Genomic DNA, 17,147 nt, shown 5'->3' on the forward strand with positions numbered 1-17,147 from the left:
TTAAGAAATGCTTACAGAGTGCTTTTCCCTTTCTAACCACTAGACTGTCCAATCTACAAGGAGAAATGGGAAGCAGCTTGCTGGATGTACAAATAAGAGGTAGCCCTTGACTTCTTGTTGCTCAACAGAGAGTAAAAAAAATATGTGTAAGAAAGCATTAAATTCCAGTATCAGAAATACACTTGTTTGTGTAAAGAATGGGGTGGGATAGAAAAAGGGCCAGAAGAAGTGATCTGCTCTGTATTACTGCACTGTAATACTGATCTGCTGGGCATTACAATTTTTCACTAATGACTTCAAGTTTCCCAGCTCAGTGGGAGCTTGTCTGGATCCTGTTGATACTTCCCACTTTGAATTTAGAGATTATATATAGTTCAGTCAACTTTGTTCAGTGGAAGAATGAAAAGCAATTCCCATGATGTTTAAGAATGCCCTTTATATGATGAATAGATGCAGTCCAGAGACTCACTCTCAAAGACTCAGAGTACTAGACAGTAAAACATCTTGAATGTATCTGGTTCACTCCTGGACTGTTACCATCTGACTAGTCCCAAGGAAATGGTATATATTCAATAAGTATGGTTAAGTGAATGTTGTCCAAATCATCTGTGTGCTACCTGTTGTTATTTCCACATAATAGGCACAGCACTCTACACAACTACCCTCTCTTTCAAATAAAAATCTATCAAGTATGTGTGCATTCCCTTCAGGAGAAACTGTTGATGGAAGGCTTTGAGATAAGGATGTCATGGAAGCAGAAAAACAGCTGTCTTTATCAGAGTATGGCTGAACCACTATGACAGATTGGAGAGGCCAGTCACTACAGGCCTAGGGCAGAGATTTTCAAAATTCACAGCAGTCTAGATAAGCTTTTAGTATAGGCACATACAGGAACTTAGGAGTTCTGCTAAGCCATTAGGATCAGATGTCACATCAAACATTTCTTGAGCTTGTCATACAGCCAGGTGCTTTATTCAGTTCTCATTTTTAGTTGCTTGTAAGTGGTGAAGGGATTATAAGGGTCTTCTGATGGCAGATTCGAGTTTTGAACAGGAGAAACATTCTGATTTGGTAGGTGGTTTTATGGGTATCTCACTATGTTAGAATGAGAACTTTAAATAGGAGGTAGCTCTTGAGGAAGGTCAGGAAAAGCATAAGCCAAAGCCAATCTATTGCAGAGTGCAATTATCTGAGGACCACCCAAGTAAAAGGCTCTTCTCGTGGCCTAGTCTGCTGAATCCCCGATAGGAGGAACATTTGGTGGATGGTTTTGTTTTAAATGGAGCAACCATTCAGGACCAAAGATAAGGCATGATGCAGTTTCTGAGGATAGTCAGGGCAGTGTAAATCAGGTCAGTCCATTTTATGGGTCCCTCTTCTCCTCAGATGAGGTTCAGCTAGTCTCAGCCTGGGGTCATGTGATGCTCCCAGGGTGACTGGAGCGCCGCGCGCAGGCCTGGGCGGGCCTTGGTGGAAATCAACTTCCGGTGAGGAAGTTCTGGACGCTGGGTAGTGTGTGGGCAGCCCCAACTTGAATACCTGGGTCCGCAGTCACCTGGAGGGGGGTGCTGGCCCGTGTCCTGGTGCTCGAGTCTGAGAGCGGGGTGTGGTGCGCAGGAGCGCGGGGAGCACTGTGGCGGCGGCGGGAGCAGGTAAATGAGTGCTCGCCATCCGGGTCCAGGTCTCGGCCGCATGCGGGGCGTTCCCGGGTGGGAACGGCCGAGACACCGCCAGCCTCGAGGCCTCGGCCGGGCGATTCACGGGACCTGGGTCGGGAGGCGCCCAGCTCCCGCCCTTGCCGGTGTGGACCTGCACTTGCGTGGTCCCTGAGTGGAGAGGGAAGTTCGCGTGCTGGCCGCGCCGTAGTTGTAGCTCCAGCGGAACGGAAGTGCTGAGCCGGCCTCGGTTCCCGCCGGCGCCGAGCGGCGCACCCCTTCCGGTCTCAGCTTTTGGGAAACCGCGCTGCTGGCGTGCATACTGGCATGCCTCTGGGAGAGCCGATCACGTGACACACCCAAACCTCGCATTTCAGGTTCCCACCAGAGACAAGCACCTTGCGGAGTGCGCGACCTTTGTATCCCCCATTGGATGCAGCGTCTGCGCGGCCGCTTCCTCCGGAGGAAGCTTTGCACTCGAGTCGTCTGCTTCTCCAGCAGCGCCGGGCTGTTGCGGCCGCAGTGCTCTTGACTCTTAGCGTGCTGGGGACCTGAAGGCTTTGGGCTCAGCCGAGGTGCCTCAGTGCTCCACCCCCACGAATTCCGACTTCTTCCACTGTGCACATGGACATACCGTCTGCCCCGAATCTTTACCGCCCGGATCGGTGGATGGCTCAGGAACACGTTTGCATGCTGTATAGTTGAGGGATTACCATCTTGTTACTGGGTGGGCCAACAATCATCTCACCTCAAGATTTAAGGCAAAAGCTTGCAGAGGCGTGACAGCAACCGATGAGAATTGCAGAGCCTTGCACTTGTGGTCCTCTCAGCCACACTTTCTGTTGCTTTGGTTGTCTGTTCCACACATGTTGGGATAAATGGCCCATGGAAGATGCTAGTACTGCTTCTTCTTCTTGGTGCAGTGCGATAGTTGTGGAGAATTGCCCGGTGAGGAAGTTTGGTGTCCCCCAGGATGGCTAGTAGGCGTTTCCGTGGGCTGGGAAATGTGAACTGGTTGCCTAGCAACAGCATAATCCAAATGAAATAAACATAAAACAAAATGAGAAAGTTAAGTCGTACCTCTTTTATGAAATGGAAAAATGTATCGTCTTAATGGGTAATTAGCCCAGGAATTTAGAGTTTTTAAGAAAAATTTTAATCTTAATGCTTCACAGAAAAAGGAAACTGCTTGGAAAATCATTCAGAGAAACATTGTTCTTTTGTTTGTGTATGTGGCAGTGAAAAAAAAGAGGCGATTACTAATTAACTTGTCTCAAGCTTGAAGGACAGACAAGAATTTGCCTAATGGGTCACTTTATATTGAACACCCAGCTACTGTCAGATTTGTAAAGTATATAGAATTTTTATGGATAAAGAAAACTTTGAAGGGGCTCTTTCTTGATGACACAGCCAAATGGGAATGGATTGATGTGGGTGAGATGTGGGTGAGGAAAAAGTAAATTCTAAGGTTCACAATCACAGCTCCCACTGGCAACCTGTTCCTTATAATTTTCCATTAAGTTTTCTCGTTTCTTGTACAATGTAAACTTTTGAAAGGCCACTCTGTATCAATGTATATCTATTTCTTAGTAATGATACCTTTTGCTTATAGATTTGGTTAACATTTTAGGGGTTTGGTTTCTCTTTGTGTCTCCTTTCTTACTCCAGTTTCCAGTAACGTAGTTATTTGACTTGGAGATAGGCACATTTTCTCATAGGGCATTTCTTTCACATTTTAGTTTATGGCAAACCTTCCACTAATTAAACTAGTGTGTCTGGTCATATAACATCACCAGTTTGCTCATTGGCATCATCCTGGACAGCTACAGATTTTTTTCTCTGTCCCTTTATCCCTTTTCTGGAATTGTGTAAGTGGAATGGTACAGTGCAAACTGTTGTGCCAACAGTCTTTCACTGAATGCTTTTCTGGCTCACCCATTTTGGTGCCTGTAACCAGCACGTCGCACCTTCTTTAAAAAGGGGAGTTGTATTTCCTTATGTGAGTAGGCCACAGTAGTTGGTGGACATTTAGGTTGTTTCTAGGTTTTGTATTTTGGAATGAAGCTTCTATACAAATGCACTTTGAGGTACATTCATATTTAAGTCTTAAGAGACATTAGTTTTCATTTCCTTTGGTTAAATATTGAGATGTGGAATATTGGGCCAGGTAGCAGGTGCATGGTTAATGTTTTAGCACTACAGTTTTCCATAGTGGCTACTGTGTGATGCGCTTGATTGATGGTCCATGTTGCTGTGCATCAGGCTCCTGCTTTAGCAGGACTCATTGGCTTTTCGTTTTGGTTTTTTGTTTTTTTTTTTTTTTTTTAAATTTGAGACAGGGTCTCAAATGGCCCAATCTGACCTCTAGTTGGCTGTAGCTGAAACTAGTCCTGAACTCTTGATTCTCATGCCAGCACCTCCTGAAGCTGGGATTGCAGCTGTGTGCCTCTATGCCTGGTTCTCACAGATGATTTTATTTGAGTTTTTAGTTAACTAATATATAATACATTTTCCTTTGCTGCTTTTTGTCATTTGTATGTTCTGTGAGGCATCTGTTCAAACTTGTCATTTTATTGAGTTTTTATTCTCTAATTAATTTTTGGTTCAGTCTGGACATAAACCTTAATTATATGCATATATAATGTATATATGTGATATATATTGTGTATATGTTCACAGTTGTTTTTTTATTTATTTTATCTTATTTTTGTTCACAAGTGTTTTCTTTGAGTCTGCCATTTATTCCTTTTCCTGACACATGAAAGGAGTCAGGGAGACTTCAGTTTCGATGAAGTCCATTGCGTCAGTTCTTTTTGCATATGACCCAAGTTTGCAAAGAATTTCTGTTTTTCTCTAGATCTTTGTAGTTTTAGGTAGTATTGTACTGAGGATCTGTTGTTTGTTCCTTTTTATTTATAATGTGAAGTATAGGCTGTGCTTTTCTCTACCCACTTTCTTTTACTTGTGCACAAATTTGGCAGCATCTGGGAGGATCATTCTTACTGTCCTTCAGCAAGGTTCTTTTTGGCACTATTGTGAGTAGGCAATTCAGTATATATGTGTGGCTCTGCTTCTTTCTGGTCATTCTGCTCTGTTCTCTATCATTCTGTGTATCTCTCCTTTGGTGCAAGCCACTCTGTAATGTAGTTTTATAGTGTGTCTTGAAATCAGGAAGACTGAATTCTCCAGCTTGGTTATTTTTCAAATTGTTTCAGATGTTATAGCTCCTTTTCTTCATGTGTAATTTTTAGAGGCAGCTTAGAGGCACACTTCTCCAGAACAGGGTGGGGATTTGGTTAGGACTGCATTTAAATTATAAATCACTTTGGGGTAACTGGCTTCTTAAGTGTCTTGTAATTTGCTAGTTGATGCTTCTGTTTACCCAGAACACAGGTTTCTCCTGTTTTTCAGCTTTCAGTATAAACATCTTATTCCTATTTTGTTACATTTGTATGTTTGTTTGTTTGGTGCTATTATATCAATGGTGTCTGTGGACTTACATGTTTCTAATTATCACTATACATATGTCGATGTTTACATGTTCTTGAATCCTACAGTATTGTTCAGCTCACTCATTAGCACTTGTGACTTTTGTGCACTCCTTGGGATTTTCTGTATATTCATGCATTCCACCCATAGAGGCAGTTTTATTTCATATTTTCCCGACTGTTTGCATTTTCCTGTCTCATTGCACTGATTAAGACTTCTAGTTATGTTGAAGAAGTAGTCACAGGAGAGATTTGTTACTAATAATTTACATTAAAGAAAGCATGCAGTCATTTATTTATTTACCATTTTGATCAGATTGAGGAAGTTATCTTTGACTCTTGGTTTGCTTAGAGCTTTTAAATTTCAGCCATAAATCACTGTTGTATTGCTTTGTCTCATTGTAGAAATCATTAGTTAACGTAGAAAATTATCCCTACTATTATTCTGATATGGCTGCTGCTTACATTTTGGTGCCCCCTCATGTTGCTTTTCATTGGGAAGTTTATTAGGCAAAATTATAAATACTTTATATGTAATTCCTTTTTTGAAGTATTACAGTATGAGTAACAATATATCTGGGGGATTTTATAACTTGATTGCCGCGGCTTTGGGCTAGTGTCATACTCTATATTCACATTTCATTGTTTTCTTATTGTCAGTACAATTATAATTTATTCCATTGGGATTAACATCAAGTTGGTTTTTCCCTTTTATTAAAATACAATTTCTATAAAGTCTTTGAAAGTATATTTTGAGGTTTCCAGTTTTGATGGCTTTGTCTAGTAAGTCCAGGGTGTCTAGTAAGTCTTTCTGCTGATGCTGCCCTCTGCATCCATTTGTACACACTGTCCTGTGTTTCTTATGCACTGCACCTCATTATTGTTTGTCTCAGCTTTTTTATTAAAAACTGGATGTGTAAAAATATATTAAATGAGCTCTCTGGGTATTTGCCCTTTTTTCTTCCCTAGGATTTAGTCTTGTTGCTTTTTGTTTGTGTATTAGTTCTTGGTATATTATGTAAGCTCTGTGTATTATGTGTAGCCACTGAAGTCTGCTTAAATTATTGGCCACATACAATTATTTTCATTAATGCATAGAACTAATACATCTAGTCTTTGCTAAGGATCCCTGAATGATGGTGCATGCCCACAGTGCTCCTGAGAGCACTGTGTAACTCTGCCGTAGCCTGCATTTGCTGCCTGTGCAGAGCCAGAGGCAGTCTTAGGGCCGTCTGAGGTCTTTCTCCAGCTTGTGTACACACATAAGACCCTGAACATCTGTACAGCTTTATGAACAAACTGGGCCTTTTAGATTTTCAGGACAATGTTGGATCTTTTAAAATACACACAAATATGTTACTCCTCCACTTCTTATCTTTACATGTAGCTTGTGTGCCTCTGGCAGCTGAGTTTTAAGAAGGTTGGCCCTGTTTGTTTTTGGCAGAGGCCATTCTGGTGAAAGGTGGCTATCCTGGCAACCTGAGTCAGATCAAATGCAGATCAGCACAGGGGCAGCATTTCCAGGCAACAGCTGGACAGGTCAAGAATGGCAGCTTCTGAGAATGGACCTTCAGAAGAGTTCCTGGGTGGCCCCTGGCTGCTGGGTTTCCTGTGCTTTGAACCTGTTGGATTTTCCAGTGCTGGGGAGAGCAGGATGAGGGTAGGAGGGACTGAATTGTCTCAGAGCCTCTGTTCTTCCTGACAGTGATGCTCCCTGGTTATTGCAAACCTTTGGTTAATTTTGAGTTATGAGAAAGTTGACTGGCAGTTTTTGCCACTGTTGTTCAAGTACTGTGAAGTTTTTGGAGTGCCTCTGGCAGTCTTCCTCCTTCCGCTGTAGGGTAACATTTGAATGGTCCAAATTCTTAGTGTCTGTTTATCAGCCATATTTTCCCATTTTCTTCATCAACTATGCATATTTCAGCTTTGTGTAAGAAATCATTTGTGGGTTATTCAAGTTCAGATATGTAAAAATTTCCCTTGTGTATTAAAACCACTTATTTGGCATTATTAATTATTGTCTTAAGTGCTATGAGATGAGTCCAAAGGATAAAACCCAGAATCAGCTCCCACTTTTAGCAAGGTGGCTCCAGAGTAGTGGAAAGATTAGTCCTTAGCTGAGTGAGAAGTAGATCTGATGAGGCAATACAGAAACACTTTTAACTAGAGTAAACACTGTGTCCTAGACAAGAGTCACCAGCTAGTAGATCACACTGTTTCTGTGTAGCTCAGCTTACACAGATGTTACTACAGTTTCAGGTTTGTGGATTGCAGAGTCATGTACAAAGGAAAAGTAGAAAACAAAATAAACCATTTACTGAATTGGGTCCTATACCTGAACGTATTGCTTATGGGAAATTGGATTTTCTGCAAAAGGACTTTCTCAGTAAAAGACAACCAGAACACATTTTCCCTCTTGATTTGCTGAATACATCTAGGTGTATTTTTGTATATTTCCATGTTTTAGTTGCTGAAGGTAACTGATTTTTCCCCATTTGATAGAATGTTCCTGTCTTGTAGTAGAATCTGAGTGTCATAATTGAGCATAAGTAGGTGAGTCTACTGTTGTAGAAGGGGTTCCTGCCTGCAGACCCTTGATACAAAGGTGGGTCTGTCCACTGTGCATGTCTGCGACCTTTTGTGTGATCATCTTCATCACTGAGGCAGACTTGAATGGTCTGCAGATGTGGTTAAGAGATGCATCCCCACATGCATATCCTTATGTACAGATTGAATTGACAGCTCCTCAAGCTGAGAGTTTCACAGTGCTCCAGAGCTGGCAGATACAGAGGACCTGTGTTTCTGCCTTGTTTTCACAAGACAGACTTAGGGAGCCCCAAGATGCGCCCTTTTTGTTCCTTCAATCATGTAGTTGGGGGCTAGGTTTTCACTTGTTGATGACCATGGCAGTACCCCTCTTTTGGCTGGTATAGCTAGCTGCTTAAGGTTCAGTATAAAATATAAAAACACCTACTGAAGACTTAGACACAGTTTAAGGAATTTGTATACACAAGGAAAGAAACTTTCTTTAATAATAATGAGTGTCATTCCTGTCTCCCAGCAGGTAACGTTTGAGTTTAATGACATTAATTGTTTCAGTAGAGAAGCAGGGCCAGCTGGCACGTCTATAGTACCCTGACCTTGTAGCACATGAACATTGTGGGAATCCTTGGCTCACAAGGTGTTGGGTGACAAAGACCATGCCTGGCTACTGCTTTGGATTGGGTGTTGTCAGAGTTAAGGTATGAAGGTGTATTTCTGAAAAGGACTTTCATGTAACATTTGAGAGTAATTGTTCTACTGGATGGATTTGGTTTATATATGTTGGAAGCATTATTAGAGTTGGGCTGAATTACTTACTAGGTGTGGAGGTGAAAAAAATTACAGGTGATTCATGCTAAAGTCAGAATCACATGAAAAATATGTGCTGAGGATTCTGGTATTTTTAATCCAAGGGGAAATGAAAATTAGTGGTTAGAATAAGTTTTATATCATCTTGGAAAAATGTGAACAGGCAAGTACTTTATGTGTTTCTCTTGGTGAACAAGTCTGTTTTCTTTTAAAGAGACACTATTAGCAGGTCAGACCTTTGGTAGGTGTATAAAGTAGGATATGAGAACTGTCTACCAGTCTGAAAATTAAACAGTGGGAAGCTGAAAGGTGTGGGGATGCACAGTTCACATCTGCAGTCTTTACTGAGTCTTGACTTTGGTTTCACTGCCTTGGCTCTTCCAGGACTTCATAGTAAGGAAGGTGAGAGAACAGCAGATACTTTACAGTAAGAATATTGATTGTGAAGGGATGGGGTCCAGGCCGTCGGATCAGAGTCTAGAGACACACCATCCTGAATATATTTGATAAGACCTGAAAGTTGGAAACAGGATGTAGCAGGCTTTCCTTGGGCTGCCAACCAGCTCCCAAATAAAGACATGGAGACTTATTATTAGCTATGAATGCTCAGCCTTATGTTATGCTTGTCCTACTAGCTATCATAACTTAATTTAACATGTTTCTCTTCATCTGCATTTTACCTCAGGGCTTTGTACCTTTCTTTCGTTCTGTATGTCCTACTTTTTCTGCTTCTTCCGTGTCTGTCTGTCTGATGGATGCCTGGCTGGCCCCAGGTGTCTCGCTGTCTTTCTCCTATGTTCTCTTCTCTCTTCTAGATTCCTCCTCCTATTTATTATCTCTGCCCACCAGCCCCACCTATCCATCAATTGCTTAGTTATTGGCCAATCAGCTTTTTATTAGACCAATCAGGTGCCTTAGGCAGGCAGAGCAATACATCTTTACATAATTAAACAAATGTAACACAAACAAATGCAACACACCTTTATATAGTTAAACTAATATTCTACAACATAAGCAAGTGTAACACATCTTCACATAGTTAAAGTAATATTCCATAGCACCAGAAAATAGGACAAAACCCCAGTGCAGGTGAGGACTGACCCTAAATTGCAATGAGTGACCCCTCCTTGTCTTTCCTGGGGGAATTAATTTTGTATGCCATTGAGGAGACTTCATGGTAGGCATGATGGCTGCTCAGGACTCCCAGCACTCTGTCTCTAGAAGCCTCAGTCAGTCCAGAAAGGTAAAGCACAAAGTGTGCCCTGTGAGGACATGCTATGCTCTGAAAGGACTGTGTGAGCTTCATCATTTACACCGAGAGAAGTCTTAGGCATGCGGGGTAGAATTGATACCCAGGGTATGGCCTGATGGGGAAAGAAAGTTTGAGCAGAGTGAATTTATTGATGTGTGTGCACTGAGCAGAGATTATTCTGCACGTCAGCTTGGGGAGTTATGGAGAATGGTGGCACTAGGTCTCCTATCCCCCAAGATAACTGCAGTTCCAGAGCAGATGGGTCCTGCCCCTGCTGTGGTGTGATGGCCAATTGGGGTATGTGTATGTAGGCTTTGGGCGAAGGGAATGTGAGCCTGTTTGTTGTTTAAGATTGACTCACTGAGGTTGGGGGGGATGGCACATGTCATCCCAGCATGTGGGGGGGTCAGAAGTTCCTAGGCTACATAGGGAGTTCAAGGCCAGCCTGGGGTACATGAGATATTGCCTTAAGAAAAGATCTACTCACTGAAATTGTTGGGATACATTTTTTAGTGGAGCCCCAACATCCTGGAAGAACTCTGGGTGGTGTACTTGAAGGGCAGAACTTACAGTGGGAAGTGCAGCCACTGAATTGGGGAGCCTGAACATAGCACTTAGCTGCCAAAAATGAGATGGGGCCGGGGTGGGGGGTGCTCAGCAAAGCCAAACAGGCAGAATAGTCTGGTTTCTGTAGACCTGTGGCCCTTTCTTACTGATTTTGGTGTTCCCAGAATCAAAATAAAGAATTGATCTGCATAAGCAGAAAGTTTAAGGTCAGGTGAAATAAGTCATAAGCAGAATAATAAAAGAGCACATCACAGCCCTTGGTCAGTTCTAGACCTGAGGAATTTATAGCTTCTAAATGAAGGGCAGACTGGGTCCCTTTCAGCAGTATCCCTTGAACACCCATCAAAATTTGTACTTTCAATATCACCTCCCGTCTTTCCAAGGGACCAGTGGTCTTTTACCAGGCAACTGTGCTCTGGGTAAAGAACATAGTCAGACCTTTGGAGTAACTACTGAACTCTGATAGTTTGAGAGACTCAAAATGCCATTGTGTTTGGCTCTAGTTATTTCCAGTGGGGTTTGTGGGTCACCAAACTCATCCTGTGTTTATCTCCCCAATTTTGGAATACTCAAGTGGAGTAGTTCTTGTTTAGGACTCTTAATCAGTGGACCCCACTCTTTGTTTGGGCCAATGGAATGAGCTGTTGCAGGGGTAAAGCACTGGTAGAAGATGGTACGTCCAAAGCAGTATCTCATTTCAAGAGGCACTCAAGATCAGTGAATCACTAAGCACTTGGAAGATGTATGAGCAGTGATTGCTTCCATATACTATTCAGCTCTCCTACTTGTCCTATATAAAAGGCAAACTAGTGTTGGAAAATGCCAGTGGGTTGGTTATTACAAGTAATCAGTACAGTAGAGCAGGAAGACTTTAAGCTTTCATATTCTTATCTTCATCATCAGTACTCCATTACCAGATGTAAGGAGTGTACTTGAGATTAGGCTGTTGAGGTTCAAGTAAGTTCCAGGAAGAAGTGGTCCTAATGCCCACCATCCACTTTGCTATACTCTCCCCCTGACCGCTATAGCCTGCACCTATGGCTTTCTGGGGAGTTTCCTAATATCCTTTAACAGAGGAAGAGAGGAATGATCCCTGATATGTGTGACATTTAGGCTCTACCCACCACATTGTTATTTAGCATGTAAAGTGCCTTTGGAGACTCTTCTGGGTAGTGGGCAATCTTTCCAGAAGCAGAGCTGTGAGCCATGTGGTAGTTACTCACTTTGCCTAGAAGGAAAAGTGCTGGTGTATATTTACAGACTGATTTGTGAGTTGTGGCCAGTGTTTGGCTAGGTGGTCTGTGGTGTATGGAGAACAGGATTAGAAAACTGATGAAAGGAACTCTGGGGAAAAGTATGACTAGAATGGACAAAGCATCCTGAAGATATTTGTGCCCCAAGTGCTTGTTCTCCAGGGGGTGATGTCTGCAGAGATCAGTGGTTATGGGTATAGGATGGTCTGTTTTCTGGTCTGCTCTCCTTTCAGGGGCAGATCCATAAGTGGTGTCAGCCAGCCTTCTCTGCATCCATTGTGCTTCTGTGGGCTCCACATAACTCAGGTATGTCTTAGCGCTGTGTATTCCCACTCACCTTAGTGACACACCTGTGTGTGTCCAATGCTGAATGTACAGTTATGCCAGCAGTACCCACCAGTATGAAGGCCCTGATACAGTGCCAAGTCTCTATGATGATCAGCCAGCTACCTAGTGGCAGGTTGACTCCTTTGGACCACTTACATTATGGAAAGGGCAGAGTTTTGTTCTTATTGTCGACATGGATGTCCTTTCCTGCATGCAGTTTTGTGAGGGCTGCTGTTCATGGGTTACACATGAATTCCTTAACCACTGCTGTGATATTCTGCACAGAGTTGCAGGTCAGTGAATCTGTTTCCATGGTTAATCTGATTGAGGATCTCATGTCATGACCAAGGAGTGTTTCAGTAGTCCCAAGTTTATGGGGTTCATTGACTTTACCATCTTCCATGGGAGTGGCAGTAGACCCAAACTAATGGGGCTCATGGACTATCATGTTCCACAGGAATGTGGCAGTGAACCCAATTTTACAGAGTTCAACGACATTACCATTTTCCATGCCTTCCAAAATCAGATGGCTTGATAGAAGGCTCAGTTGCAATACCAGTTTGTTGGCTGAACCTAAAAGGGCTCAGGCAGGATTCCCCAGGCATCTGCCTCTACTCTTTGTCAGCACCTAGTGTGTGGTACTGTTCCTCCCTTTGTGCGGATTCTCAGGATTTAGGAATCAAAGATGCAGGTGAGCTTGGCTATTATTTTAGTGACCCACTAGCAAGACTTGTGTTTCCTTTCCTGTGATCTTACCTTTGCTGGTCTAGGGGTCTGAGTTCCAGGAGAGGAATGCTGCAATGGGAGGCACAGGAGTGCTTCTGCTGAACAGACTTAGATTTGCTCCTGAGTGACTGTTCTTGCCTCTGGATCAGCAGGCAGAGGGGAGAGTGTACCTGTCTGGGTGAGTCCTGTCAAGGAGAAACCAAACTGCTGTTCTGTACTGGAGGCACAGACAGCCCAGGGTCCAGGCAGTCCCCCTAGGGTCGCTCTTCATCCTGCCAAGCCCAGTGGTTAAAGCTTGTAGAAACTGGCACTGTTATGGCCTTGGCGCATCAGAAGTAGGGTTAGGGCTGTCCTGGTAGGTAAATAGTCATAGCCAGTTGAAGCAGTTGCTGCTGGTGAAGGGACCATGAATGGGTAGTGAAGGTGGTGGTCATCAGTACAGCTGTGAGCAGGTGGCCAGACCCAGGCAGGAGCTACACTTGCATGTGCATTTTCTTACAAATCTGTGGTACATGTAAAGCAGGTATCTTTGCTTTCTTGTTCTGTTGCTTCACTGTGTAACATGAGATATTTTTGCATTACTTCATAGTATTTAAGTCTTTTTGGTGCTATAATATTTAAGTCACTTGAGCCTGAGGACCAGAAGAATGAACATCACTCAGGGCCTTAACCTTTTCTTTTGGGAAGGGAGTGAATGTGTTTTAGGTTCTGTGCAAGATGGTTGTATTGTGCTGTGTGGGAGACTAAGTGTGGCTTAGGAGAAAGCTGACTGGGCCATGGGGTATGCTGACACATTAATGGAAAATGTTAATGGAAAATCGAGTAGAACAGCAGAGCTGTGTCAGGGGAGTTGCACTGTTCCCCACCAATGAATGGGCCTTCTGGTCTGTTTTTGAACTTGGATTCAGGATCATTGGTTACTCAGGCCTGTGCTGCCATCTCTCAAGGTCTCTAGTGTTCTGACTGCAGATCTCAAGACGTCTTAGACCCCATGATCTTGTGAGCCAGTAGTACTCTGTCTGTCTGTCTGTCTGTCTGTCTGTCTCTCTTTTCCCCAACCCCCTTTTCCTTGTCTGGAGACCCTGACTTCTGGGTGGAGTTTGTTCTGTGCTTCCACACTTTCTGAGGAGAACTCTTAGATCGTTCGTTGAGTCCTTTACTACTTTCTAAATAGTGCACACACTATTAGAATATTTGTACGTCTCCTTCAAAGCACTCTTCTCCATCTGCAACTTGTTCTACCATTTTAGTTTCTTCACTGTGCAGTATCTTCTGATCTCCTTATAATTTATGATGAGTTATTTAGAAGTATGTTGTTTCTTTATTTAAGAACTTCCCAGACTTTATCTTTACTGATTTTCAATGTATTTCGGCTGTGGTAGTGAGGACCTTTTGTATGATGTCAGCTGACTAAATCAAATTGAGACTTGTGTGGCTCAGAATATCATCTGGCCTTGAACACTGTGTATGTGCTTGAAGGCCTAATCTGACTTTGTTAGGTAGAGCATACTCCCAAGAAATGTTGGTTATATCAAGGTGTTGATAATAGTGCTTTGTTTTCTGTATATTTACTGATTTCCCCCCTCCATATTTAATCAACCACTAAGAGAAATATCCACCTTTATCTGTGGTTGCTGACTTGCCTATCTTGTCAGTTCTTCCATGCTGTGTTTTGAAGCATGCTCTTTAGGTGCATATGTGTTTATGGATAAGATTGTCTTCCTGATTAACTTCTGTCCAGTAATGTTCTTTGATCTGAAGTGTAATTCATCTAATATTTATGTACCACCTTAGCTTTCTTTTGAGAAGTGCTTGTATGGTATTAGCTCTTTAGCCTTTAATTTCATCTCCTTTCCTTTATAAAATGCCAATTCTTACACTGTAAATCTGCAGTCTACAGTGGACTCAGTTGGTCAGACCAGTGACCATGCAGTTGGCACTCTGGTTGAATTTGAGTATTATACTGCATATTTCTATTTATTTATTTATTTATTTATTTAGGTTTTTTGAGACAGGATTTCTCTGTGTAGTTTTGCACCTTTCCTGGAACTCGCTTTGTAGACCAGGCTGGCCTCGAACTCACAGAGATCCGCCTGGCTCTGCCTCCCGAGGGCTGGGACTAAAGGCGTGCACCACCACCCGGCTATACTGCATATTTTTACTCTATAGTAAAACTACTTTTTAAATACTGTCATTTCATCTTTTTGTGGTATTGGTATGCAGTTCTACAATCTTTAAATTTTATATTCTGTGAGTCAACAATGCATTTTTACTTTCACCTGATAAAGCCAGTTAGATTTAAAATGTTTATGTCGCCTGTCCGCCCTGGAACTCCAATCTGGAACAGAGGTGAGTGCCTGGGGTTATAGCCAGAGAGGCAACTGCCCCTGAGTCCCACTGTTGGACACAGGCCATCCCAGGAGGAACTGCCCATCTTGGCCCCAGTTTCCGGCCAATCGGTGGGCCCTGCCGGAAGGCTCCCCTTTTCCAAGACTGCAGGCAGACACTGCAGTCTCCACACCCTGCCCCCACACCCATTTGCCCGAGACCCCAGCCACTTCCTGAGACTCAGAGACCAACCCCCAGCTCCCATCTGGACCAGAGGTGAGTGCCTGGGGTTATAGTCAGACAGGCAACTGCTCCTGGGTCCCACCACTGGACACAGGACATTGTGGGAGGAATTGCCCAACTTGGCCCCAGTTTCCAGCCAATTGGCCCTGCTGTAAGGCTCCCCTTTTCCAAGACTGCAGGCAGACACTGCAGTCTCCACACCCTGCCCCCACACCCATCTGCCAGAGACCCCAGCTACTTCCTGAGAATCAGAGACCAGCCCCCAGCTTCCATCCTGCCCTGGAACTCCCATCTGGACCAGAGACTAGAGGAACTTCCATCTGGACAAGAGGAGCTCCCATCTGGACAAAATAAGGAGACCCCAGGGACTTCCTGAGACTCAGAGTCCAGTCCCCCAGCTCCTATCGGGCCAGCATTCTCATCTGGACCAGCACTCCCACCTGGCCCAGAGCTTCCATCTGGACCAGAGAGAGGCTCCCTAAATCTGTCAGCTCTCTCTGGACCAAGTACCCTGATAAGACCAAGAATGAACCCAAGAGGAGATGGGCAGACGTCAAGGCAGAAGTACATACAACAAAATAAAGAGCAATACAGCATCACCAAAACCTAGCCCTTCTCCAGCAGCTAGACCTGAACATCATGGAATGGAAGAAGAAGCAGAAAAAAACAACCTTATAAGTAACATCATGAAGAGGCTAGAACCTTATATAGAAGAAATCAAAAATAAAGTAGAGGAACAGACAAACAAAAAATGGGAAGAACGCTATAAAAACTAGAGGAAAGGACAATTAAAGCAGAAGAAAACAATAAGTCCTTGAAAGAAAATCATGAAAAATCAAGGGAGACAGTCCAAGACCTGAAGAGGGAAACAGAAAAAATGAAGAAGACACTAGCAGAAGGAATGCTGGAAATAGAAAATCTGAGTAAACACACAGGAACTTCAGAGGCAAGTATAACCAACAGAATGCAAGAGATGGAAGAGAGGACCTCTGGTGTTGAAGATACGGTAGAAGAAATAGATTCATCAGTAAAAAAACAAAACAAAACAAAAAACAATCACTAAAACCAACAAAGTCATGACCCAAAATGTCCAAGAAATTTGGGACACCATCATGAAAAGACCAAACCTACAAATAATAGGGATAGAGGAAGGAGAAGAATACCAACTCAAAGGCACAGAAAATATATTTAACAAGATCATAGAAGAAAACTTTCCCAACTTGAAGGAAATGCCTATGAAGATACAAGAAGCCTATAGAACACCAAATAGACTAGACCCCCCCAAAAAAGTCCCCTCACCACATAATAATTAAACAACTAAATGTACAGAATAAAGAAAGAATATTAAGGGCAGCAAAGGAAAAAAGCCAAGTGACTTATAAAGGCAAACCCATCAAAATAACACCCGATTTCTCGATGGAGACTTTGAAAGCCAGAAGGACCTGGACAGATATAATGCAGACCATGGATGCCAGCCTAGACTAATATATCCAGGAAAACTTTCAGTCATCATAGATGGAGTGAATAAGACCTTCCAAGACAAAACCAGATTTAAACAATACTTATCCACAAACCTAGCCCTACAGAAAGCACTAGAAGGAAAATTCCAACCTAAGGAAGGCAGATACACCCATGAAAACACAGGCAATAGATAACACCACAGCAGTAAACCCCAAAGAAGAGAAGTACACACACACTACCACCAAAAAATAAAAATAACAACAGGAACGAACAATCTCTGGTCATTAATATCCCTTAATATCAATGGACTTAATTGACCTATAAAAAGACACAGACTAACAGAATGGATACGAAAACAGGACCCATCTTTCTGCTGCGTACAAGAAACACACCTCAAATTTAAAGACAGACACCTCCTAAGAATAAAAGGCTGGGAAAAGACTTTCGAATCAAATGGTCTTAAGAAGCAAGCTGGTGTAGCCATCCTAATATCCAG

General features: G+C 42.9%; 1 protein-coding gene across 3 annotated transcripts in view; it reads left to right on the plus strand.

Moving 5' to 3' along the window:
• The first annotated feature begins 1,460 nt into the window (after positions 1-1,460).
• Positions 1,461-17,147, plus strand: part of Ccdc91 (coiled-coil domain containing 91) — a 187,406-nt gene continuing 171,719 nt past the window's right edge. For 2 of the 3 annotated variants that reach the window (XM_036182395.1, XM_036182393.1), the window contains exon 1: positions 1,461-1,652. The gene's annotated coding sequence lies outside the window, so the exon portion shown is untranslated. Of the gene's footprint in view, positions 2,604-17,147 lie in introns of all 3 variants that reach the window. The other variant, XM_036182394.1, reaches the window with a different exon arrangement.

Source organism: Onychomys torridus, chromosome 3 (genome assembly GCF_903995425.1).
Source record: "Onychomys torridus chromosome 3, mOncTor1.1, whole genome shotgun sequence".
In the NCBI taxonomy this organism is placed as follows: domain Eukaryota; kingdom Metazoa; phylum Chordata; class Mammalia; order Rodentia; family Cricetidae; genus Onychomys; species Onychomys torridus.